Source organism: Lepisma saccharinum, chromosome 12 (genome assembly GCF_977018435.1).
Source record: "Lepisma saccharinum chromosome 12, izLepSacc3.1, whole genome shotgun sequence".
NCBI lineage: Eukaryota > Metazoa > Arthropoda > Insecta > Zygentoma > Lepismatidae > Lepisma > Lepisma saccharinum.
In genome coordinates, this window is record NC_139240.1 from 59,474,442 (window position 1) to 59,498,251 (window position 23,810).

General features: G+C 39.4%; 1 protein-coding gene across 3 annotated transcripts in view; it reads right to left on the reverse strand.

Moving 5' to 3' along the window:
- Positions 1-23,810, reverse strand: part of LOC145996136 (uncharacterized) — a 614,980-nt gene that overhangs the window by 195,335 nt on the left and 395,835 nt on the right. For all 3 annotated transcript variants that reach the window (XM_083132453.1, XM_083132452.1, XM_083132454.1), the window contains one exon: positions 22,327-22,399. The gene's annotated coding sequence lies outside the window, so the exon portion shown is untranslated. The remainder of the gene's footprint in view (positions 1-22,326; positions 22,400-23,810) is intronic.

The window sequence follows — 23,810 nt, forward strand, 5'->3', positions numbered from 1 at the left end:
AGTATATATTTTGGTTAACTTTATCACAATATTTCTACTTTCTGCTGTGGTGAGGACGCAGAAGTGTAAGTGGGAAAATCAACACAGAGGATTCGTTTCTCTTAGAAATCTCTGCCGTTTCTACTCATAGATGGCGCCACATTCTACGAAAGCGGTTTTCAATCTTCTCAGACCTCTCATGGACGCTTTTTGACTTGAGGGTAAGGCTGTTAAAACTGTAAGTTTCTTTTCTGCTCTTGTTTATAATAGCTCAACATTTGGTTTGGATTTTTAAACTGTTTAGAAGTAACACTTTTAGAGGTCTTCCAAGTTAAATTCAATAGAAAATCTATTACTTCACTCTGCCCTAGGAATCTGTCTACTAAGGGCTCTCCAACGGAAATTATGTTAAATATCACTTGTAATAGGTATATTTTTTATTAATTTAAATTTTTATAAAATGCCTTATGTATATCTCACAATATTTCTAAAATTTTGATCATACAGAAATCCAACATTTCAGTCAGAAAAGTGAAATAGTTCACGAGATATTTGAGTTTCAAGACTTGCAATACCGATTCAGTTTTATCGCCGGCCACATGGCAGCCAAGATGGAAAACATACATTTTGCATACTAGAATATATGTAATAATATCTGTCTGGTACTACTTCCACTTGAATTACTGCCTTCTTGTAAAAATTACAATTGTATTAATATTTGCTTTAAAAAAATGTGTAATTACAGTTTTTTTCCTACCATGTCTATTTTCTTGCATTCATAGTGTTTCCAACTCTTAAAAGGGAAAAAATCGGAAAAATGGTTTTACCATTCATATACATGAAAAGTATATTTTGGACTCGACAAAATTAAAAATGAAAACAAATGGGTAACCAAATTGGAATCGAACCCAGAACTTTTGGCACGAGAAACTCGCCTAATGAGACAAGCATGGAAAACTTCGAAACTTTGGCGCGCTTTTTCTCGGGAAAGGCTGGCTAGTTCGAGCTAGTACCTTGCCATATCAATGCCTGTAGGGTGCCCTACCACTACTACACAAAGTCCGGTTCCGAACTCAATTTCCCAACCACTGCCCTCTCCTTTTAAGTAGAGTGGACGTAAGTAGCCTAGACTGAAATAATATCTTAACATCTGCAACATTATTCTGTTCGATGTTTTTAAAAAAAACTTTATTCCTGTATTGTATGCCAGAAAGTTGTATCTTTACATTTTTGCATTAGGGTAGCCCGGAGCTATTTCAATCATTTCAGATTCAAAATTCAATTTCCGTCACAAATTTAAAATTTATTAAACACATTACATTAGTTAGGGTGACCAGATATTTGTTGACCAAAAAGAGTATAGTCTATAGGTTGAAGGTACGCATGCACAAAACATAAAAAGAAAACGAAAATAAGGGTGGCTATTTGTTATTGCTTCTATTACAGCCCCTATAAAACACGCCTACACTCTACAGATTTAAATTACTTATGGGTCTAATGTAATTAGCCAATTACAAATACTTACTCACCAATGGGCACCGTCATTCATACTTCTGGGATCATTTTGCTTTCTTCAGTATGTTTAAATCGTCCTTTATTGCAAGTCTAAACTCTTCACAGGTCATGTCCACATTGAATTTCACTTTCATTACTTGTTCGAGTGTTGCCACAAGGAGTGTACTTTTTCCTCTCGCCAATAAGTTTTAATAACACTGAAGAGTCTTTCACAATCAACATTTGTACCAGGCAGAGTAAAGAAGAATTTTATAAGAGACACAATCACTTTTAAATTTGACCCAGCCTGTACTGGCCTTCACTTACCCATCTTCGTTTCTTCCCCCGCCCTCCCCATATCTTCTAGATGTTTTTCAATGGCTTTTGAAATTGCACAGTAAGTGTCAAAAATATCATTATCATTAAATTCCAATGAATTTGCAATATGTTTTGCTGGTTGATGGAATATGAAAATGACACTTGAAATTATTCATAGGAAATTCTTGAGTCAAGGAGTAAATACCTCAGTTTGTTGACATCTTGACGTTTTCCGTTCTGTGGATTTTAAGGCATTTTTACGCGTAAAATAATGAATTAAATTAAATAGCAAGGACAAGAGTTTATTTGGGGATTTTTGCAAATTGAAAAGAGTATAGAGTATATGAACCTCTAAAAGAGTATGTCTGGCCACCCTACATCAGTATACATATTTTACGGGAAATAAGGAACTGGGCCTTGGAAATGAAGTACATACACATAATAACAAACAAAAACTAAATAGTTGTACAGTGCGGGTTATTGGAAAAGTTGGGGGTAACTGCGATCGCGTTTGGGGCTATTGTGATCACTTACACAGTCGTGATTTTCAGATGCACTTTCCACATGTAAATTGCTTTCTGCCGAAAGAGCCAACACAGATCTCGTGGAACCACAACTTGCACTTCTGGCATTGTATCCAGTCTTCTTTTGCTACATTTTCTTCCGAGTAATACTTCATACCACAGAAGCCACAGGGGACGTTCTCATCCTCTTGTGTGATGTCACTCGTAGATTCTTCATCACTGGAGGAGACTATTTCTCTCCTTACTTGTTTTTTTCTTACGAGGCCTCACATTAAATGCAGTTTTCTCTTCAGCCAATGTGGTCTTCCTTTTTTTTTCGACTACCTCTTGGAAAACTTGATCAGATGTCAAATGGCGTGGTCCTAGTTTCTTCCTGCACTGTTTTAGTAGGGTAGGAATTATTTCTGAGAAGGGAGCTGTATTGTTTGGATCAGGGGATTTATGTGGAGTTGAAGTACTGGGAAGGACAGGCATTGTTTCTGAGATACATGGGCTGGCTTCATCACGAACAGAATCATTCAAAATGATTCAAAAATACCAAAAATAAAAGTAAGTTTTCCATATTTTAAATTTGTCTTTGTTATACATTTTAGTGTACGAACAAGTATGTGGCATACTACATACGTTTCAGTTTTACATAACTAAATATCGATCACAAACAAGTGATTGGGAAACCCCCATTAATACTAATCGAAATAGCCCCAAACGGCAGATATTTTTCTCAGGGTTGGCTACCCTGCAGGCATTAGAAATACGTCGCAAATATGGCGGGCGGGGAGAAATCTGTCTCCCTAGTTAACACAGCAAAGCAAGTCATACAGGAATACCGATTCATTCAAGAGCTACAGCTTAAGTTTGGTGGCGTAAATATTTAACTGTTGAAAAGTGCAGCGCTCTGTTACATATACCTTCACAGACAAAATCCAATGCTAGAGCTGAATCAACGGTAAAATCGCCGTGCCAATACAAACAACTTCTCTCCACAACACGTTCCACTCGACTAATGGTGTAATGGTCGCCAAGCAGCGCATGAGGCATGCGCAGCAGAGCATTATACTTCTTTTGATCGGAATAGCCCCTTGGTCGAAATAGCCCCGGGCTACCCTATATCGTTTGAAACAACACAATGCGTTTTTAAGATTGGTATGTACGTTCTGGAAGGGTGGACCTGTAAGTATATAAGCATTAAGTTTCGTTTATCTCTTATAGTTTAGTTATTTTTCGCCTTGCAAACTGTATTTTTCCCATCAGGCTCTCTGGAAGAAAGTTATTGTGGCATATCGTCGACCTCCGTGACGGTGTGGTTAGCACGAGGGTCCCGGATTCGAATCCATGTCTGGGAATGGGTGTTCTTGTGTGTCCCTTCATCAATTTCATATCACAACTAATACTAGTCTTCGCGATTAACCGAAAGTGCCAGTCAATCAATTATAGTGCCATATCCGACATTGCTTTACTTGGATTTCGTGGAAATAAAGTAGATATGCCAGATTTGCACAAACACATGTCGACAAATTGATTTTCTAACCCCTTTCTGCAGTGAACATTGCTACTGTTTATTTTTGCACTAACATTAGCCAAATCTCTCAGATATGGAATGACAAATAAAGATGGTTTTAGCTTTAACTCTTTTAGAGCAGTTCATCCTCAAGGATTAAAATTAAGTCAAAGTTAAAACTTCTTTTTTCTATATCCGAGATATGTCACAACAAGAGACACTTCAAATGCTTAATCCACGTTTATGAATTATTCTTCTAATTTTGAGCACCATACCTTAAATCATTCTATAACGAGCTTCATTTTTTCGTACCAGAACTAACTAATTATACACTCTATTGCATTTATATTAATATGCTGTACTTAACATAGAAATGATATAAAAATATTTATATACCTTAATTGCTCGCCATGATTCATAATACTTCACATAACTCAAGAAAGAAACATACAGCGAGTGCCATCTGTTGAGAGAAATTGCAAAATGTCGCCTATCTGAGTTTATATCTTTCCTGGAAGTTAAAAATTAAGGACAAGGAGAATTCTTACCGTCATTCGAAACTTTACGTCTCTTGGGAAGATTTCCTGAGCTTCTAACCACGGCAAGACCCATAAAAGAGAGCGAAAATAAAGACTCCATTTGACAAATTGCACCGACTGACCTCCTATGTAGACTCTACCATCGCCATATCAATCACATTTGGGAAGAGTCACGTGTTCCTGAAATGCTTCCGCGTAAAAATAGTCCGCGACTCTAGAAGCCATATAAGAGGACAAATAGGAGGACTCGCTCGGCCAACCGCTTCCAGGAAACTTATATAAAGGGGAAGCAATAACACCTATGACGAACGGTACAGGATCCTCAGATCCGATGACAAATGTTCTCGAGCAGAAAACCTTCTACTTGCTGGCAGAGGATCATCTGGCCGGGTTGAGAGAAATGGAGCGATTCTGGCGGGAAAATGAGAGTTGTTGAAAAAGAGAGAGAAGCAAAGGAAACGACAAAAAGAGCGAAAGGGAGAAGAGAGATAGAAGTCAGAGAGATACAGGGTCAATTACAGAAACAGGACATAGAGAGCGGGAGAGAACAAAGACAGACGGAAAGGAAGAGGGAAGACAAAGACAGTGACAACAAAGACAGTGAAGGGACACAGAGAGATAAAATAAGAGATCGAAGGCAAAGAATGCAAAATAGAGAAAGAACATAAAGAAAGGGAGAAGACAAAGACCGAGAGGGAAAGAGAGAACAATTAGAGAACACAATGAAACGAAGATATAGAGGACAAAGACAGATACAAAAGAGAGATAGAGGGGAAGAAAAAACAGAGAGTGAAAAGAGAGCGAGGACAAAGATATAGAGAACACACACACAGAGAGAGAAAGAAAGAGGTAAAAAAAAAGAATGAAAAAGAGAAAAAGGACAAAGACAGAGAGAATGAGAGGGTACACAAAGAAGTAAAGAAGAGAAAGACAAAGGTAAATGAAACAGACAGAGAGGGAAAGACAAGACAAATAATGAAAAAAAGAACGGTCAAAGACAAAAAGGGAGAGAGAAGGAAAAGAGTGAAGTTACAGAAAGTATGAGAGAGAGCATAAATAGAGAACACACAGAAAGAAGATGACAAAGATACGAAAGAGAGAGGAACAGAGGGAAGACAAAGACATAGGGAGAGGACAATTAGTGAAAAAGAGAGACGAGGGTAAAAAACGCAAGGGCAAAAACAGAAAAATAGGGAACGAAGAGAGAAATATAAAGCTCAGACAAAGAGAAGGAGAGAGGGTAACAGAGAGAAGGAAATACAGAGGACACAGACAAAAGGAGAGATAGAGGATAAAGAAGAAGAGGGGAACAGAGAGAGGACAAAGGGGAATAGAAAGGAAGATAATAACACGGAGAAAGAGAGAGAGAGAGAGAGAAACTACAATTCTGACAGAGCTTGAAGTAATACTTCATCATACGTGTTTATGTTCTGAGGTCGTAATATGCAGCCTAAGTAAATCTACTTTGACGCACTGCACAGGTTTGTCTTCTTGACGAGTCAACAGAGGGAAGAGTCTTAATGAAAAAAGTTCCTACCCGACGAGGAATTGCAGAAAGTGTGTAGTTGGCTTGTTTGGTTATTTCACAGTGTCTGATCGTGTAATTTAACCACTGCAATTTGGTGATAAAAACTAACCAACGGTCAATAAGGTATATGTCATCTCGCCATCATCATAGTGCATTTCAATACATTGTAAACCATTTCTATAACCTTGCACAGAAAGATGCATTTATTTGGAGGAAAGTCACCAAAACTGACATAGGGCTCCTAAACCGACACTACTATTTCACAGCCGAGAAGTCCTGACACTTTGCGGTAAATCTATTCTTTAGGCTTCCAAGATAATGTGCGACCAGTGGAACGAGCGCTGCTGACGGTTTTATTTTTGTAGGAAGAGATTTTTTGTTTTGGGGTGATTTCAATACTATAACACTATATTATTCACACTGGAAGGATGAGTAAATGTTTACAGTTTCATCAGGTCATTCTAGACAGAATAACGATTCCGAACATGTATTTCTTTCAGTTGTGAAGATGTGGTGTTTGTACATTTTTGAGGTTGTTATTGATGGCGTCGTTCCCTAAACCGACATACGTCAATAATTTGGTCTCCTAAACCGTTGCGCGAGATGAAGATATCCTAGATGCTGAATGTATTTTGGCGAAGGACTTTATTCTGAAGATGCCATAGTGGTGTGAAGAATGGATAATGTGTATCATGTCCAATCTTTACGCTCGTGATCAATGTGCAGGTGCAAAGCATCACCTATACGTCTGTGTTTTCTGTAAATGACATGCCATTGAGGGCTCAATAGTCCAAAGAAATTGCATTTTGTTCATGATGATTAAAGGAATTGCTTTATTCTCTAAGAGAGACCATTTACATATATTTGTTTGTGTTGCTTTTCTGAGATCGTATAATTGTACCTTCTTGAGAAAACTATTTCGTGGAACAAAATGTTGTTGTAATATAGATTGTTACACAGGTTATACTTGGGCATGGAATTGATGTGCACATTGATGTATTACACGTCGGAAAATTCCTTCCCTACTCCGAGTGAAGAGTAGAAAACAAAATGGTCGGTTTTGGTGACGTTCCTCTACTCAAATATAGTGTGGCTCTAGCATAACTGTGTAGAAAAGAAGCGAAAATAATGTTCGTTTCTTGATACCGCACTGCAGAACGCATTGCTTACTTTCCGCCCCTGTTACAACGCTACAGCTCGGCTACTCGCTCTGGAGAAAGAATGACTGAAAATGCGTAGAGAAAGGACAGGAAGGGAAAAGAAACAGAGAAGATAAAGGTTAAAGAAAGAGGAAGAGAGAAAGAAATGGAAGGCGTGTAGGAGATAGAAAGAACAAGAAAGATACTAAGACAGATAAATTAAAGAGAGGGGGAAAGGAGCAGAGAGAGAGATTGAGAAAGAGACAGAAGTGGAAGCGAGAGAAGAGGGAGGAAAGAAAGAGAAAAGAAAGAGGAGAGAGAAGCACACGTAAGAAAAAGAGAGAATTCACATAAAAAGACAAAGCTCGTTCTGTCTCTTTTGGGCTTCAGTCATTGATAAAATCCCTATTGTGAGGAGTTAATATGGGAGTTCTTATTACCAGGTAATGGCTCAGAGAGGAAATTAATTTTGTTAATTGACTCATATAAATTCTACAACCAGCAAAGAAATTAAACTTTTGGTTGCGGGTAGGAATGGCCATATCCGAATAAAATTTTATCCGTATTTCAAATATCCAGATATACCAATTATACGAATATCCGAATTATCCAATTCGAATTTTTAGGATTATCCGAATTATCCAGATTGATTGATTGATTTGTTGTTTTAAGTCCAATTTATGCACAGATAAGCTAATCGGAACTGGACCTACAGTTTAAAGTGTGATCCGAGCCACTATGTTTCCACGGGCTATGCCAATCCAGATTATCCGAATGTGTACATTATCTGGATAGTTGACTATACGGTTTTTCTACAAATAATTCATCAAATCTGTTCTATCCGGATATTCTGATTCCATATTATCCGAATTATCCGGGTATACGTATTATCCGTTGCATCCGAAACGGATATAGGATAATTAGAAATGTTGCGGTCATCCCTAGCTTCATAGCTACGGGAGTTAAAGACCCTCTCCGCATAGAATTTTCGATCGCAAATATATTTTTCTTCCACTTCTTACTTTATTTGTACGGTTTTTCCTTCATTGCGGGAATGTAAATCTTCATTGTGGTTAATCCACGTGCATCCCACATCCCGTCCCTTGCCCCTGCTGCCCCCCCCCCCCCCCAGCGGCTACGACTCCCGAAGCGAAAAACCCCGTGTGAAATATTGAACAAGGAGAGTTTTATTGCGCTCCACCTGTCTGCGGCACTCTGTACAGATAAAAGGGAGAGTTTGGATTTTTAGTCATTTTTTTCCTCCGATAAATTCGTGTTGCTACGCCAAGTTTGGCTTTGAAAGCTGAAATTATATTGAGCGCGCATTGTTTAATTGTGGCCTGGAGAACTTGTTTTGTCAAACGTCACTGCTCCTACTGTTCTTTTTTTTAAATTAAGAGGGAGGTTTTGTCATGTATTTCGAACTGGGGGAAATCAAAGAAGATACGAATAGATTGTTCGAAAGCTTTTTCATTAGCATTTTTCTTAGCATAACCAAAATGCCACCATATAAAGTTAAAATTCTAATGGAATTTCTCAAGAACAGAATAGGTCCTGCTTCCGTAGCATAACCAATCAGAAGCGAGCTCTAGGTCACGAGTGCAGTGTTCCCGTAACATAACCAATCAGAAGCGAGCTCTAGGCCACGAGTGCAGTGTTCCGGTAACATAACCAATCAGAAGCGAGCTCTAGGTCACGAGTGCAGCGTAATGGCGGACGAGTGAGATGTAAACAATGTGTCACCTCGCATTTTTAAAAGCCTGTAACTATTCAACCAAGAGGAACAACGTTTCCTACAAAAAGGTATCAAGGTAGAAATCAATGGCACTGCTTAAATACATACTTTATAACGTATACGGTTCACGTATAGAGGAATATAATTAGTTGTATCAATTGTAAACACTGGGCACTGGCTCATCTCGTATTTAAATTGGTCCGGAAGAAAAGGTTCCTGGACCGAACTGAAATACTTTAAATATAAAACAGATTCTTTACGGTGTATAACCCATTTACACTTGCTGATTTTCTCTCCCGGACGGAAATTGAATTTATTTACAATTCGTGGGTCTTTAACAATTCTGATGAATAGAGAAATTTTGCTCAAGGAAAATCCCGACCTATCATTTCGAAAAGGGAGTTAAGCAAGGCTCCATCCTCGTGCATCTCCTGACTGATTTCCAAAGAGGCAAACGATATCAAGAGATTGAGAGAGAGGAAGATACATAGCAAACAGTTGGGTCCTTGTGGATGTCCTGATATCAGCAGCGTCTCGTGCATCCCGCACGTTGTCCAGGATGGTGCGCCATAGAAGGACGCTGAAATGGGTTTATTGATTTTCCTCCCATCGTTGGGACCTCGCAGCGCATCTCGCTAGTACGAGATGAAAAGGGGGAGAAGGAGGAAAGATGCTGAATGAACTAATCTCGATTCTGCTTCCCACACGCACGTCAAATTCCATTACAGTCAACCAGCTCTCTACACGGAGAGCCCTACCCTATTTTATTCCGCCCCTGAGTCTGTTTTGAAGGCTGGACACGATGAAGGAACCGCCAAGTTGGATCTGTCCGCGAGAGGCAGCACGATCGGTTCCTATCCTAAACTGTCATGCAACCCAAATTACAGGGACGTATGGCATGGTTTCATGCGTTTCAGGAAGTTTCTTTTTTATGATCCTGAAATGTTCGCTACCCACTTACAGGCCTTGTATGACTGGACCGGGTTGCACATACTGTGGGCGATCATTCGAGAAACATTTTCCAGTGTTGTACAATTATCTGATACTGATTGATTGGTTAGTTCACGTCACTTTTCTGCCACTTTAGGCTAAACGCGAAGATGAGTGATGAAATTTGTGAAGGGACACTCACAAAGAACACACATGACCAGGACGGGATTCGAACACGATACCCCCTGGAGTCGTAGCGCAGTGTTAATCACTGCGCCTCGGAGGTTGGTACAAAGGATAGAAGTCTTCTTGTTCGACAGTCAAGCCAAGTATACTGATCGCATTTCCAGTTGGCGGCTGGCCTTCGTGGCTATTTCTGGCTCTTTCTGTCCCCCAATCGTTTTCGGGTGTGTGGCTCGATGGGTGTCAACGAACTCAGTTGCGAAGTTAAAGCTGTAGGAGTAACATCGCTCTCCAGAAGCAACGTTGCTAGTCGACGCGCTAGCTACGTTAACGACCGGCTGGCTTTGAAGTCCACGGAGCGCGCCCACCAGCTGCAACAATCACATTTAACGTACAGTGTTGCCACCTCGTCCCTCCGCGCACAAGCACCTTCCCACGGTCTTCACATTGAAGATGCAAAGTACGGCAACAGCGCATCCGCAGTCATGTGACTGAGACTCCACGTGGAGTAGACGAGCAGAATGAAAGCTGCGCCCATTGGCTGAAGGTTGAGTGTGATTGGACGAAAACAACTAGCTCGCTGTTTAACCCCACCCACATTTGTGACGGCCGCTTTCTTTAGTTCTTGGACGTTAACGAGGTAAACGCGTGGACTATACTTCTGACTTTGCCAGTTGCATTCCGATCTGTGGTTGGTCGTTCCAGAAACTTCATTGCGCAGGACCACGTGCGCAGTTGTGCCATTAACCCCCGTTGGTTTCTGGTGCTGACGATATCGTAGTCCTTGCTTTAGAGTGCGTTTCGCAACATGTGGTGTATCCGTAGCTCATTTGTTTCCTTCCGCTAAGAGCGTTCGGTGGCTTGTGACTCGAAAATGGCCGATGTCATTCGAGGAAAATTCAACTGATCGCTGATTCGCTGTTTCCCAGCGCCAACTTGAAATTCGACCAGTATAGTAGTGTATTTGAAACTACTACAGACAACTGACTCATAGTCTGATCAACCCACCGTGTTTGTGAAATATCGATCTCGTATGTACGCATGGCTTTTTCTTTCCTCTCTCTCTCTCTCTCTCTCTCTCTCTCTCTCTTTCTCTCACTCTCACACACACACACACACACACAACAACAACAACAGCAAAGTTATGTCCAAGAATGCACAACAATATTTAGTTTACGTAGAAATTTTCAGCGAAAAATGTAGGTTCGACCAGGACTCGAACTCTGCTCTAACCACTGAGCTACCGAGCCGGGTTGGCCTCGCCTGATTTTTCGCTATTGCTGTTTTACCTGCGTGGAATCGTGGAACCAGAGACCCGGGTTCGAGTCCTGGTTGAGCCTGCATTCTTCGCTGAAAATTTCCATATAGTACTCTCTCTCTCTCTCTTTCTAGAGGGAGAGAGAGAGAAAGAAAGAAAGGGAGAGGAAAACCAAGAGAAAAAGAGGAGAGGAGAAGGAAGAAAACATCTCCTATGTGTGACTAATCTTCAATAATATTTAGTTTGTTAATAAGCGAAGAGAAGAGCCATCCTGTACAGTGCAAATACCTCAGGACAAAATTTATGAATTACATTTAATGACAAAACATCCACAGTATAAGCAATGTGCGTACGGACGGTGATACATGAATAATTTGAGGGGGAAACGGTAAGACAATGGCCGGACAGTATACTTGCTGGCATGATACTCTCTCCAAAGTAACTCTCCTTCTTGACACGAAAAATTGTGACTGCCAACCATGAATCTGTGCTGTGTGGTTGTATACACATAGGGTATAAGTTGACGCTTATAATGACGTCTCTCAGCGTAGAAACGAGACTTCACGAGCCACATGTTACAAGAAAAATAAATAGCCTTCATGTACTCAACAAGCTGTGAAATTTTGTCGGTGTTTTTCGGAGACACCCTGTATTGTTCCGCTCATAAGAGTTTTCAGTCACTGTAGAGTTACGAGCAAGAAAAATGTTGGGGGAAAAGAAAAGGGTGTTATCTTGCGGAACATGGTTCAGAGAATTTACCAAACACTGCACTTGTAAATTTGCCAACAACTCTTCCAGTAGTACATCCTTTACTGTATTTTGCTGACTACCGAGACTTGGGCGTCTGGACTCGCAGCCAGTATAATTATCTGTGGAGCTCGTCGTACAAATATGTTTGTGATTGTCTCTTCACCCATTTGAGTGGGAGTTTCTAAGTCCAGTTTATGCACATATAAGGTACTCGGGACTGGACCTACAGTTTAAAGTGGGATCCGAATCACACCGGGTATCGAACGTCCTTTCATCCTCATCTTCGCGATTAGCCAAAAGTGTGAGACGTGAAATAAACTAAAGCAAATCAGAGTTGTTAAAAGGTCCAGGGATTTTAAATAAATTCAATTCCGGTCCAGGAGAGAAAATCAGCAAGCGTAAATGGGTTCTGGACCGTAAAGAACCTTTTTATCTGTAAAGTACAGGGTTATTCAAAAAGAATGGTACAAAAGTAAAGTTAATTTATTTTTAAGTGGAAAAGAGGTAATTAAAGCAATTATGGTAGGAAAGAAGAAAGAAGGTTGTAAATTCTCCTTTCTTGCTCTCTCCCTAACGGGCAAGAAGGAGAGAGAGAAGAAGAAAGAGAGAGGGGGAAAAGAGGAAGAGGAGAAAAAGAGAGAGACAGTAAGAAGAGAAAGTCTCTCTCTCTCTCTCTCTCTCTCTCCCTCTCTCTCGCTCTCAAGGGAAAGAAAGAGAGAGAGTGAGCGGGGCTACCTCCCTTTCTGCCTTCCTTCCTTTTCCTTCTTTCTGAAAAAGAAAGAAGGATACAAGGAGAGAAAGAGAGAGAGAGAGAGAGAGGAAAAGAAGGGAAGAAAGCGAGCTGCGAGGGAGGTACTTACCTGGGCAATTACAAATGTTGGCTATGAGCACCCTGGGTAACACGGCAGATGTCAAAACGATAATCCATTTCTTGCCAGACGAGCTCCACTGCACGAGTTGCAATTTGTATGGTTTAAAGCATAGACGCTTTCTTAGAATACGCCGTGCGGTGGGTTGTGGCACATTAAGTTATTTACTTGCTTGGTTTGTCTGCAGCACGAATCCTATCCACTGGCTCCCTCGACGTTCCTGGTCGACGGGGAATTTTTCTACTGCACAGGCATCCAGCTGATTCAAACTTCTGCGCCCAGCGTGTAGTGCAGTGTCTATGTGGTGGTCGTTTCTTGAATTTCGCACGAGAGTGTCTCTGAACTGTAACAACTGCCCCTGTTCGTGCAAATTCCATTACGCAATATGCTTGCTCTACCTTCGTTGTTGCCATTTTAGCTTATCAACAACAAGTAGCGCCTCTAGCGAATTTTACGTCAACTACAACCACAGGCTATAAATTTACAACCTTACTTTCTTCTTTCCCACCAGAATTGCTTTTGTATCTCTTTTCACTTAAAAATAAATTAACCTTACTTTTTACCATTCTTAACGCTGTATTTCAATTCGGTCCAGAAACCTTTTTTTAATGAGACAATAGGACCGAATTTAAATTGTGCGAGAAAAAAGATTTCGGTCCTGTTACGGAACCCAACAGAACCATGAACCAAACCAAATTTCATTATTGGAGGCTAGCGAGTGTCTGGCGTCTAGACTCGCAGCCAGTATTATTCTCTGTGGGGATACGGTTCTATGCTCTAATCAAGTTCACCCTGGTTGTCACAGAAGTAGCAGAAAAGCGACGTAGAATAACATAACCTTCCTTGCGCACTGTTTCTTAAGCTTTACCGTTGTGCAGTGGAGAATCGCGGCAGCCAGGGGGGGAGGGGAGTGCAAATGCAAACAAGGTACTGCGAGAGAGATTGGCCTCCTCACAGCCAGGGCATCAATTGCAGAGATAAGGGGAATCGCGGTCAATTTGAGCAGCTTCAGAATAACATGGTGAGGGGAGAGGAAGGGTGGAGGGGACGTCTGGACACGTTTGATCAATACCGCTGGAGGGTATCTCACCTCGGCACTAGAGGGGTGACGAGATTCTGTATCGAGTGCAATCGCTCTCTCTCTCTCTCTCTCTCTCTCTCTCTCTCTCTCTCTCTTTGTCTTTTCTTTCTCTCTTCTTCGTTTTCCCTTTTCTTTCTTTTCTCATTCTCTTTTCTTCTCTTCTCCTTTCTCTCGCGTTCTCTCCTTCCGTTCTATTTTGCTTTATCTTACTAATCTCTTTCTATTTCTTTATTATTGTTTCTGTTTCCTTTCTCTCTCTACCCTCTTTCTTCCATTTTCTTTATTCTCTTTCTGCTTTCTTTCTCTTTCATTCTCTTTGTACTTTCTTTTTATTTCTTCATTATTTTTGTTTCGTTTCTCTTCCCTTTCTTTCTCTCTACTCGCTTTCTTCGTTTTTCTTTATTCTTTTCTCTGTTTCCTTTCTCGTTATTCTCTTTCTTCCTTTTTATTTTCTTCATTTCTTTCTCTTTCTACTCATTCTTTCTTTCACTTTATTCCCTTTTCTCGGCTTCCTTTCTCTTTGTTCTCTTTCCTTATTTCACTTTATTTCTTTTTCACTGCTTCCTTTCTCTTTCCTCTTTTTCTTACTCTTTCTGCTTTCTTTCTCTTTCTGATCTTTCATTCTCTTTGTACTTTCTTCCTTTTTCTTTATTCTTTATGTTTTCTTTCTCTTTCCTCTCTTTCTACTCGCTTTCTTGATTTGCCTTTATTCCTTTTCTGTTTCCTTTCTCTTTCCTCTCTTTCTCTCTACTCGATTTCCTCGTTTCTCTTTATTCTTTTCTCTGTTTCCTTTCTCGTTATTCTCTTTCTTCCTTTTTATTTTCTTGCTTTCTTTCACTTTATTCCTTTTTCACTACTTCCTTTCTCTTTCCTCTTTTTCTTACTCTTTCTTCCCTCATCTTTTTCTGCTTACTTTCTCTTTCTTCTCTTGTTCTTCTTTCTGCTTCCCTTCTCTTTCTACTCAATTTTGTTTCATTTTCTCTCTTCCTTTCTTTCCACTTCATTCAATCCTTCCATTCTCTGTGATTCTTCTCTGTCCTCTCTTTCTCTTTATTTTCTCTCATTGTTACCTTTCTGTCTTCTCCTTCCTTTCTCTATCTTTCTGTATCGAGTGAAAACTCACTCTCTCTCTCCTGTTTTTGTAATGGATGAGTCGAACAGCCAACTCCCAGAGCCTCTTCCAACAAATACCCATCCTTCACCGTGATTTTGAGGCCACGTAAAAACATATTTTGATTCTTGATTGTTTCCGATGTAACGTACAATCAGTAGCGTGTTCATGGATATCCTAACGGAAGGTATGACCCAAAAGGAGGATTATGGCTTACTTCATTGTATTCAACAGTATCCATTGCTATATTTGATCGCACATTCTATTTATTAACTTCCCCATGAACATAAACATTAGCTTCGTCACTGTGAAGGACTTTTTGTTCTAATTGACTGGATCCTAGTGCAGCTTAGTTTCTTGAAAAAATGGCCAGCAACAATATTAATGGAGTCCGTTTTCATGGTAACGAAACGTGTGCGAAGTAGCATGATATCGTCAGCATATTGGAAATATACAATTCCCATTCTTTACTGGAAGAACGCAGAGAGATGACGTAGAATATATGAGAAAAGGGAAAATAGAGAACTGTAGGTACACAAAACGTCAATAAGAAGTAACGAAGGGAACCACAGAACGGAAGGCAATGTTGCCATATAAGGAGATTCAAAAGTACCAAGATGAAGATCAAGACTTATCATGGTAGGTAAAGTTATTTTGAAGTTTCTACAACTTTGTTGCCTGCTTTCTAGCACGTATTATTTGCAATTCTTATCTTCGTCTCTTCTATTCCTTTCGCACGGTTGTCGTGTTACTTGGGTATAGGAATCTTCAAACACTGTACTTACACCGGGTGTCCCAGAAGTCTTTCCCTGTAAGGTAGAGATGTGAAAGTGGTGTCAAAATGTTGGAAAACTAACCAAGTTTTTTGGTTCCAGGTTTCAGTAACGTGGCTGTAGTGTAGCAGTGTCAGTGCCCAGAAAACCGGAAATGTTCACAAATCAGGAGAAAGCTCAGTGTGTCCCTGGTATCATTAGGCAACAAAGCCAGTACAATTTGCACCTTGTATGCACGAAAAAATAAATGTTTGTGTAAGATATCATAAATATAACTTTTTGGCTGATGTTTTACGTTGTTTGAAATCGCTGAGGTTGATGGTTCGGCCACTTCTCGGTAAGTCAGCAACAGATTCTGTGGTCTTGAACTTGTCATACCACGACTTAATGCTCTCGACATCGGGCGGCATCTTTCCATGCGTTGTTTGAAAGTTCCTCCGCACTGTTATTGGTGACCGGGTCTCGTGACACACCGAGATTTTTCCTGATTTGTGAACATTTCCGGTTTCCTGGGCACTGACACTGCTTCACTGCAGCCACGTTACTGAAACCTGGAACAGAAAAACTTGGTTAGTTTTCCAACATTTTGGCACCACTTTCACATCTCTACATTGCATATAGCGGATTTGAATAAAGTTTGTAATCAGGGAAAGACTTCTGGGACACCCGGTATATTTCTATTGACACGTATTGCCTTAGGACCAGGTAACAGGAGCAATAGGCCTAATTTATTCCAGTCCGAACATGAAGATTCTTCTTTTCATGAGATTGCATTAATAAACTGGCATATTGAATTTATCTCTTAATTAAGTCTAGGTATTTTGTGAATGCGTCTTCTTGGATTTCGTTCGCCTATGGTATTTATAGACGTATTATGGTGGTGAGGTTGTTGTGCTCAGATCTTCAACCGTTCGCGTTGCAGAATTCAATTAGCGTTTCTTAATCTAATGCTTCTCGTACTTGAATGTTAGGTACAGTCAGCGGCAATAAAAATGAGACACCTAACTCCTGAAATACTTGCTTCCCTGCAAGACGGTATGGTATGTGTGTTGCCTAATTTCGCGGGGATAGCCGAAATTGAAAAGTTGCTATTGAAGTTGGGTTATCGTCGTAGAGATGGACAAAACACGCAATGCATTGCAGGGAAGCGTGTATTTCAGGATCTGGGTGCCCCCTTTCTTGTTGGTGACTGTACATACCGATCTGCAACCACAGCATCGTATAAATGTTGAAAGGGAATAAGGTTAGCGAAAACAGTCCTAATGATAGGAGAAAGTTCAAATATTACAATTACAATCCGTTGCGTCTTCCTAACGACAGGTCGCACCTTCGAACAATTCGTAAGTGTAATCCATCCAATCATCGTGATTAACACAAAAGTGCATAAACACACGGAGGAAACTGACAAGCAGGGATACATTCGCATGTCGCAGTAAGCCATACTCTACCATGGAGTCCCATCCATATCTATAATGTCTTACAGAAGCATTACAGAAGCGCCAATCTATCTATGTACAGGGTGTCTCAAAAGAAATAGCGCAAACTGACACAGGTGAAAGTACAATATAATAGAAGCAGAAAAGTCTCAGTAAACATGGGTCTGCAAACGAGCCGTTTTCGAGATAATTGCGAATGTGTCGTTACAAGCCGCATCATTGTTTGTAAACGTCGTCCTAGTTGGTAAAATGCTTTCGAACACCCCCGGTTCATTTTTGAATTGGTCACAAGCAAGTACAATTATCTGTACTGATTGTATCCTTCCTGTTTGATTACAACGCCATCTCTCGGAAATTTCCCTTTTGTAAACAAAGAATAAACCTCGGAACGCGCAAGGAGTAAATTACACGGTGTTTACAAAATGCAATCAATGACGGCTTGTAACCACACATTCACGATTATCTCGAAAACTGCTCGTTTGCAGATGCATGTTTACTGAGACTTTTTTGCTTCTATTATCGTGTACTTTCGACTGTGTCAGCTTGCGCTATTACTTATGAGACACCCTGTATATATAAAAATGGATGTATGTATGTTTGTTCCAGCATAACTCCCGAACGCCTGGAGCAATTTCAACCAAACTTGGTACACATATGACTTAATCAAAAACGACCGATATTAGTGTGGAATCCATAGCTTTCGGGGTCGCTAAGATGAATAGGGACACTCCCAATGCCGTTCAATTTATGTATTCTTGCTCCCGGAGGTGAAACTAAAAATGTTGTTTATAATCATGTTTTGAGTTAAATTAATATTATAGTGAATTTGTAAAAGATTTTACTTTATAATTTCTATACTGTACTTATACTTTCAAATACCTGTAAATAACATTAGTTACATTTTACACTATAGTTAGAATTCATTAAGTGTTGCCTAGGAAAGCGTCTTAGTGGCTTAAAACAGCTAAAGTGTCGCCTGCACAGTCTTGTACAGTCATCTGCAATAATAATGGTTCCTCTAAGGCGGTGTTAGAAGTTGCCATTGAAAATTTGCAATTAAAATCCACTTACATGGAGTTAGACAATACGCATAACGCCTTGCGGGAAAGCGATTATTTCAGGATCTAGATGTACCTTGTACCACTTCTTTTCAGTTGACTGTACCTGCTTGCTCACATACTCTCATACTCCTTACAGCTCCTTCGGATCTTCCTATTGGTTGAGTTTCTTTGTAAGTACACTTTATGCAAAAAAAAAAAAAAAAAGCCTAATCGGTACTGGACCTACAGTTTAAAGTGGGATCTGAACCACTACGTGACAACCTCTTGATTACAAGGCGACGACGAAACCCTCACAGCATAAAGATATAAAATTGTAGTAAAATTTTAGTAATTAATCATAATATGTACAAAACACAATGCAAAAATTGCGACGTAAAGTGGGAAATTCCAGTAGTCACTTACTGTAGTAGATTTCTACATGAGAATACTCCAAAACATGACCCATTTTCCTAGTTTTTAATGTGTGATTTCTACTTCAACTGCCGGTAATAATCAGTATATCAAACTTAAGTATAGTTTGTCCAGAACAAATTTAAATTGCATTCTTGTCCTTTTTCTTCTTTGTTCAAGAACCTATTTTTAGTGCACTTCCACCCAAATATTGATTTTTCCAGAAACACAGTAAATTTTCCTGGCATTTCCATGGCTTCCCCATAAAAAGTAAATTCCCTGACCTTTCCATGACTTTCCCATAAAAAGTAAATTCCCTGACCTGACTTTTCCATGACTTTCCAATAAAAATTAAATTCCCTAACTTTTCCATGAATTTCCCATAAAAAGTAAGTTTCCTGACCTGACTTTTCCACGACTTCCCATAAAAATTAAATTCCCAGACTTTTCCATTACTTTCCCGTAAAAAGTAAATTTCCTGACTTTTCCATGACTTCCGATAAAAATTAAATTCCCTGACTTTTCCATTACTTTCCCATAAAAAGTAAAATAGCTTACCTTTTCCATGACTGTCTAATAAAAACTAAATTCCCAGACTTTTCCATGAATTTCCCATCACAAGTAAATTCTCTGACTTTACCATGACTTCCCATAAAAAGTAAATCCCCTGACGTTTCAATGACCTTCTCATAAAAATTAAATTTCCTGACTTTTCCATGACTTTCCCATAAAAAGTAAATTCCCTGATTTTTCCATGACTTCCCATAAAAATTAAATTCCCTGACTATTCCATTACTTTCCCATAAAAGTAAATTCCCTGACTTTTCCATGGCTTTCAAATAAAAATTAAATTCCCTGACTTTTCCATGACTTTCAAATAAAAATTAAATTCCCTGACATTTCCACAACTTTCCCATAAAAAGTAAATTCCCTGACTTTTCCATGACTTACCATAAAAATTAAATTTCCTGACTTTTCCATGACTTTCCCATAAAAAGAAAATTCCATTACTTTCCCATAAAAAGTAAATTCCCTGACTTTCCCAGAATTCTCAGGGTTTCCAGAATGATACACACCCTTAAGTAAGACAAGTTCCGGTAAGTTATATGATTGGATTGCTTTTATTCTGTTACATGTGTTTCATCTGGAATATCGTTTACTTACGAACTTGACTGAAACATTTGTGTGTCTTTGTTACTAGAAAATCTTGCAGAAACTTCAACTGTATGCCACGCAAACTATTACTAATCGCCGCAACCAAAAGTCAAGCGCTTAGCGCCCCCCCCCCAAAAAAAAAACACATTTCATCTCTATTTAGGCGCACAGTACCTGACTGAAGCTTACCCCGAATCGCTTCGGCTGAAGACAGCTAAGACATCCATCAGCCTTTCTTACGCACGCACGAGAGAAAATCCAGGGCTTAATGAACCTATTAGAAGGCGCTATTAATCATCATCGCCGCCTGTATCCTCGAGATACGGGGAACCTCTTGAGGCACTCGCAATCTTATTACCCCGCTCCTTGCGAAGATTTCCAGCCAGAATAAAGTGGGCTCAACCACCCAGTTCATTCACGGATTCAATGTGATTTCCGGGAATTAATTACTTCAGCAGGATAGTGCTCCGCCTCACTTCACTTCGGTGCTTATCTGCCACCTGCAATCTACGATGCACCGTTGCTCGTTCCGTTGGAGTACCAACTCCTTCTGTCTCTTCAAAGTTCTCTCCTACTTATGCACACTCAGGCGCCGTAATATATCACGGTTAGGTACCCAGGAGGCTCCTAGACCCATACTTTCCGATTTGGGAGATAAAAACGCCACGTTTCCATTTTCAAATCGGTTCCTAGAGAAGGTAAAGATTTTATCATCCGTTATTGCTTAATATGAGATGGCGCCTCTCAGGACAAATTAGACTCCTTCTCATTGCTTTAAGTGCTCGTGTAAAGCTCAGAATAGTACGTTCCACAAAAAACAACTTTATACTCATTGCAAAAGCTTGTTTTGGCAAACCATATGAAGAGAATCCTTGATACAAACATTGATACAAACTGTATGACGATGAAATAATCCTTGAAGCTCTCCTGGCGGCTTCCGAGCTTTCGAGAGCTAACGCCACTATCATCTTCAAGGAGTGACGTTTGATCTCAAAAGCTCGGAAACCTTATCCAGAACTCACCTGGTTGATATCCAGAGAAAACCTCTTCATTATATGGCGTTGGTTCAAATAAGTTAAGGCAAAGACTTAAAATAGAGAGCACATGAGGATCGTTACAAGGAATTCTTATTGACTCAAGATTCAACATGAATTTAAGGCTAAGACTTAAAATGGAGACTACATGAAGATCGTTACAAAGAATTCTTATTGACTCAAGATTCAACATGAATTTAAAGCTTAGACTTAAAATGGAGAGCACATGGGGATCGTTACAAAGAATTCTTATTGACTCAAGATTCAACATGAATTTAAGGCTAAGACTTAAAATGGAGAGCACATGAGGATCGTTACAAAGAATTCTTATTGACTCAAGATTCAACATGAATTTAAGGCTAAGACTTAAAATGGAGAGTATATGAAGATCGTTACAAGGAATTCTTATTGACTCAAGATTCAATATGAATTTAAGGCTGACACTTAAAGTGAAGATTACATGAAGATCTTTACAAAGAATTCTTAATGACTCAAGATTTAACATGAATTTAAGGCTAAGTAAGACTTAAATGGAGAGTACATGAAGATCTTTACAAAGAATTCTTATTGACTCAAGACTTAACATGAATTTAAGGCTAAGACTTAAAATGGAGACTACATGAAGATCGTTACAAGGGTTTCTTATTCACTCAAGATTCAATAAGAATTTAAGATGAGACTAAAAATGGACAGCACATGAGGATCGTTACAAAGAATTCTTATTGAATCAAGATTCAACATGAATTTAAGGCTTAGACTTAAAATGGAGAGCACATGAGGATCGTTACAAAGAATTCTTATTGACTCAAGATTCAACATGAATTTAAGGCTAAGACTTAACATGGAGAACACATGAGGATCGTTACAAAGAATTCTTATTGACTCAAGATTCAACATGAATTTAAGGCTAAGACTTAAAATGGAGAACACATGAGGATCATTACAAGGATTTCTTATTGACTCAAGATTCAACATGAATTTAAGGCTAAGACTTAAAATGGAGAGCACATGAGACTCGTTCCAAGAATTCTTAATGACTCAAGAATTAACATGAATTTAAGGCTAAGACTTAAAATGAAGATTACAGTAAGATCTTTACAAGGATTTCTTATTGAGTGATGATTTAACATGTATATAGGCTAAGACTTACAAATGAAGAGTACATGAATATCGTTACAAGGAAATCTTATTGACTTAAGATTCAACATGGCTAAGACTTAAAATGGAGAGTACATGAAGATCTTAAGATGGAATTCTTATTGACTCAAGATTTAAAATGAAGTTGAGATTAAGACTTAAAATGAAGAGTACATGAAGATCTTAAGATGTAATTCTTATTGACTCAAGATTTAAAATGAAGTTAAGATTAAGACTTAAAATGAAGAGTACATGAAGATCTTTACATGGAATTCTTATTGACTCAAGATTTAACAGGAAGTTAAGGATAAGACTTAAAATGGAGATTACATAAAGATCTTTACAAGGAATTCTTATCGGCTCAAGATTGAACAGAATAAAAGCAATCCAATCATATAACTTACCGGAACTTGTCTTACTTCAGCTAGACATTCCGTCTCAATGTCTGTATGCGCAAGTGTGCCTTAGTTGGAGAATCTGCAAAACGAAAACATTTAAAAGTCAGAATGAGAATTTTAATTTTGTCAAGTCAAGCGTAACAATTCAATCACGCAAATCTTTCATGAAGATACTTCTCATTTGGAATAACCCAATAGAGATGTGCCTCATATTATATGAACTAGAATATTTGACAGGTGAATTTAGTTGATGATTAACACATATCAAGGAATTTCCCCAAGATAATTGAGACATAAGGTTACAGCTATACTCCTTTTCCGGAATGTCTGGAGTAGCGACACGCAAAGGCGAAAGCTTGTGTGCGGGAAAAGACTATGCAGCGCTCTCCTGAATGCAGAATTCCCCTAGTAGGCTTGCGAGCTGTCATGTTTACTACAGAACTGCTGACGAGGCACACACCCGCAACGTGCGCCCAGGTCGCGTTCGCGTTCTCTTACTACAGACCTTCCGAGAAAGGAGTATAAATTGTTGTTTTTCAAAGTTTATAACATAGAGCACACACGCACACACACACACAGACACTTCCCATTTATTATTCTTTACTCTGTAAGCATTTATTCTTATACTTGACCTTAATCTAAGCCATTATGCCCGGACTTTTTAAACAAGATGCAATTTAACTGTTAGAGACGAATGTTTCTCCAATGGCCACCTCTGGGGTATAACTTGACCGGAGCGTGGTGCTGATCACGTCACATCCCCGAGAAATTCCCCGAGATTGTATATGGGTTGAAACCAAGTAGAGGAAGAGCGGTGTTCAAGTTCAGAAGATTAAATGAAATGCCTGTCTGCCATTTGATTAGTTAGCACGCACCACGTGACAAGTCAGTGTTGCACCGTGTCACCCACTAAACCCGTGAGTGCAGCGAACTAGACGGGATTCCTTACTTCGGGTAGTCTGTTTCATGCCTACAAGGATATATAGGATCTCCACTCTATTCTGGGCATCACTGGAGCTAGCGAACAGAAACAAGTCATCTGTGCAAGTATGACTCGGCCAATTAACGCGTGAGAGGGAAAGTCAGTAAGGATGGACGATATCGGAAATTTTTTCGCGATATATGGTCTCAGACGATAGGATACGATATTTTTTTTCCGTATCGTGATATCGGCGATGAATCGTCTCACTGATATATATCGAAAAAATATCGTGACGATATATCGCCGACACGATATATATCGCCAAAATATCGTCACGTTATATCGCCGACACGATATCAATCGCTAAATATCGTCACGTTATATCGCCGACACGATATCAATCGCTAAATATCGTCACGTTATATCGCCGACACGATATCAATCGCTAAATATCGTCACGTTATATCGCCGACACGATATCAATCGCTAAATATCGTCACGTTATATCGCCGACACGATATCAATCGCTAAATATCGTCACGTTATATCGCCGACACGATATATATTG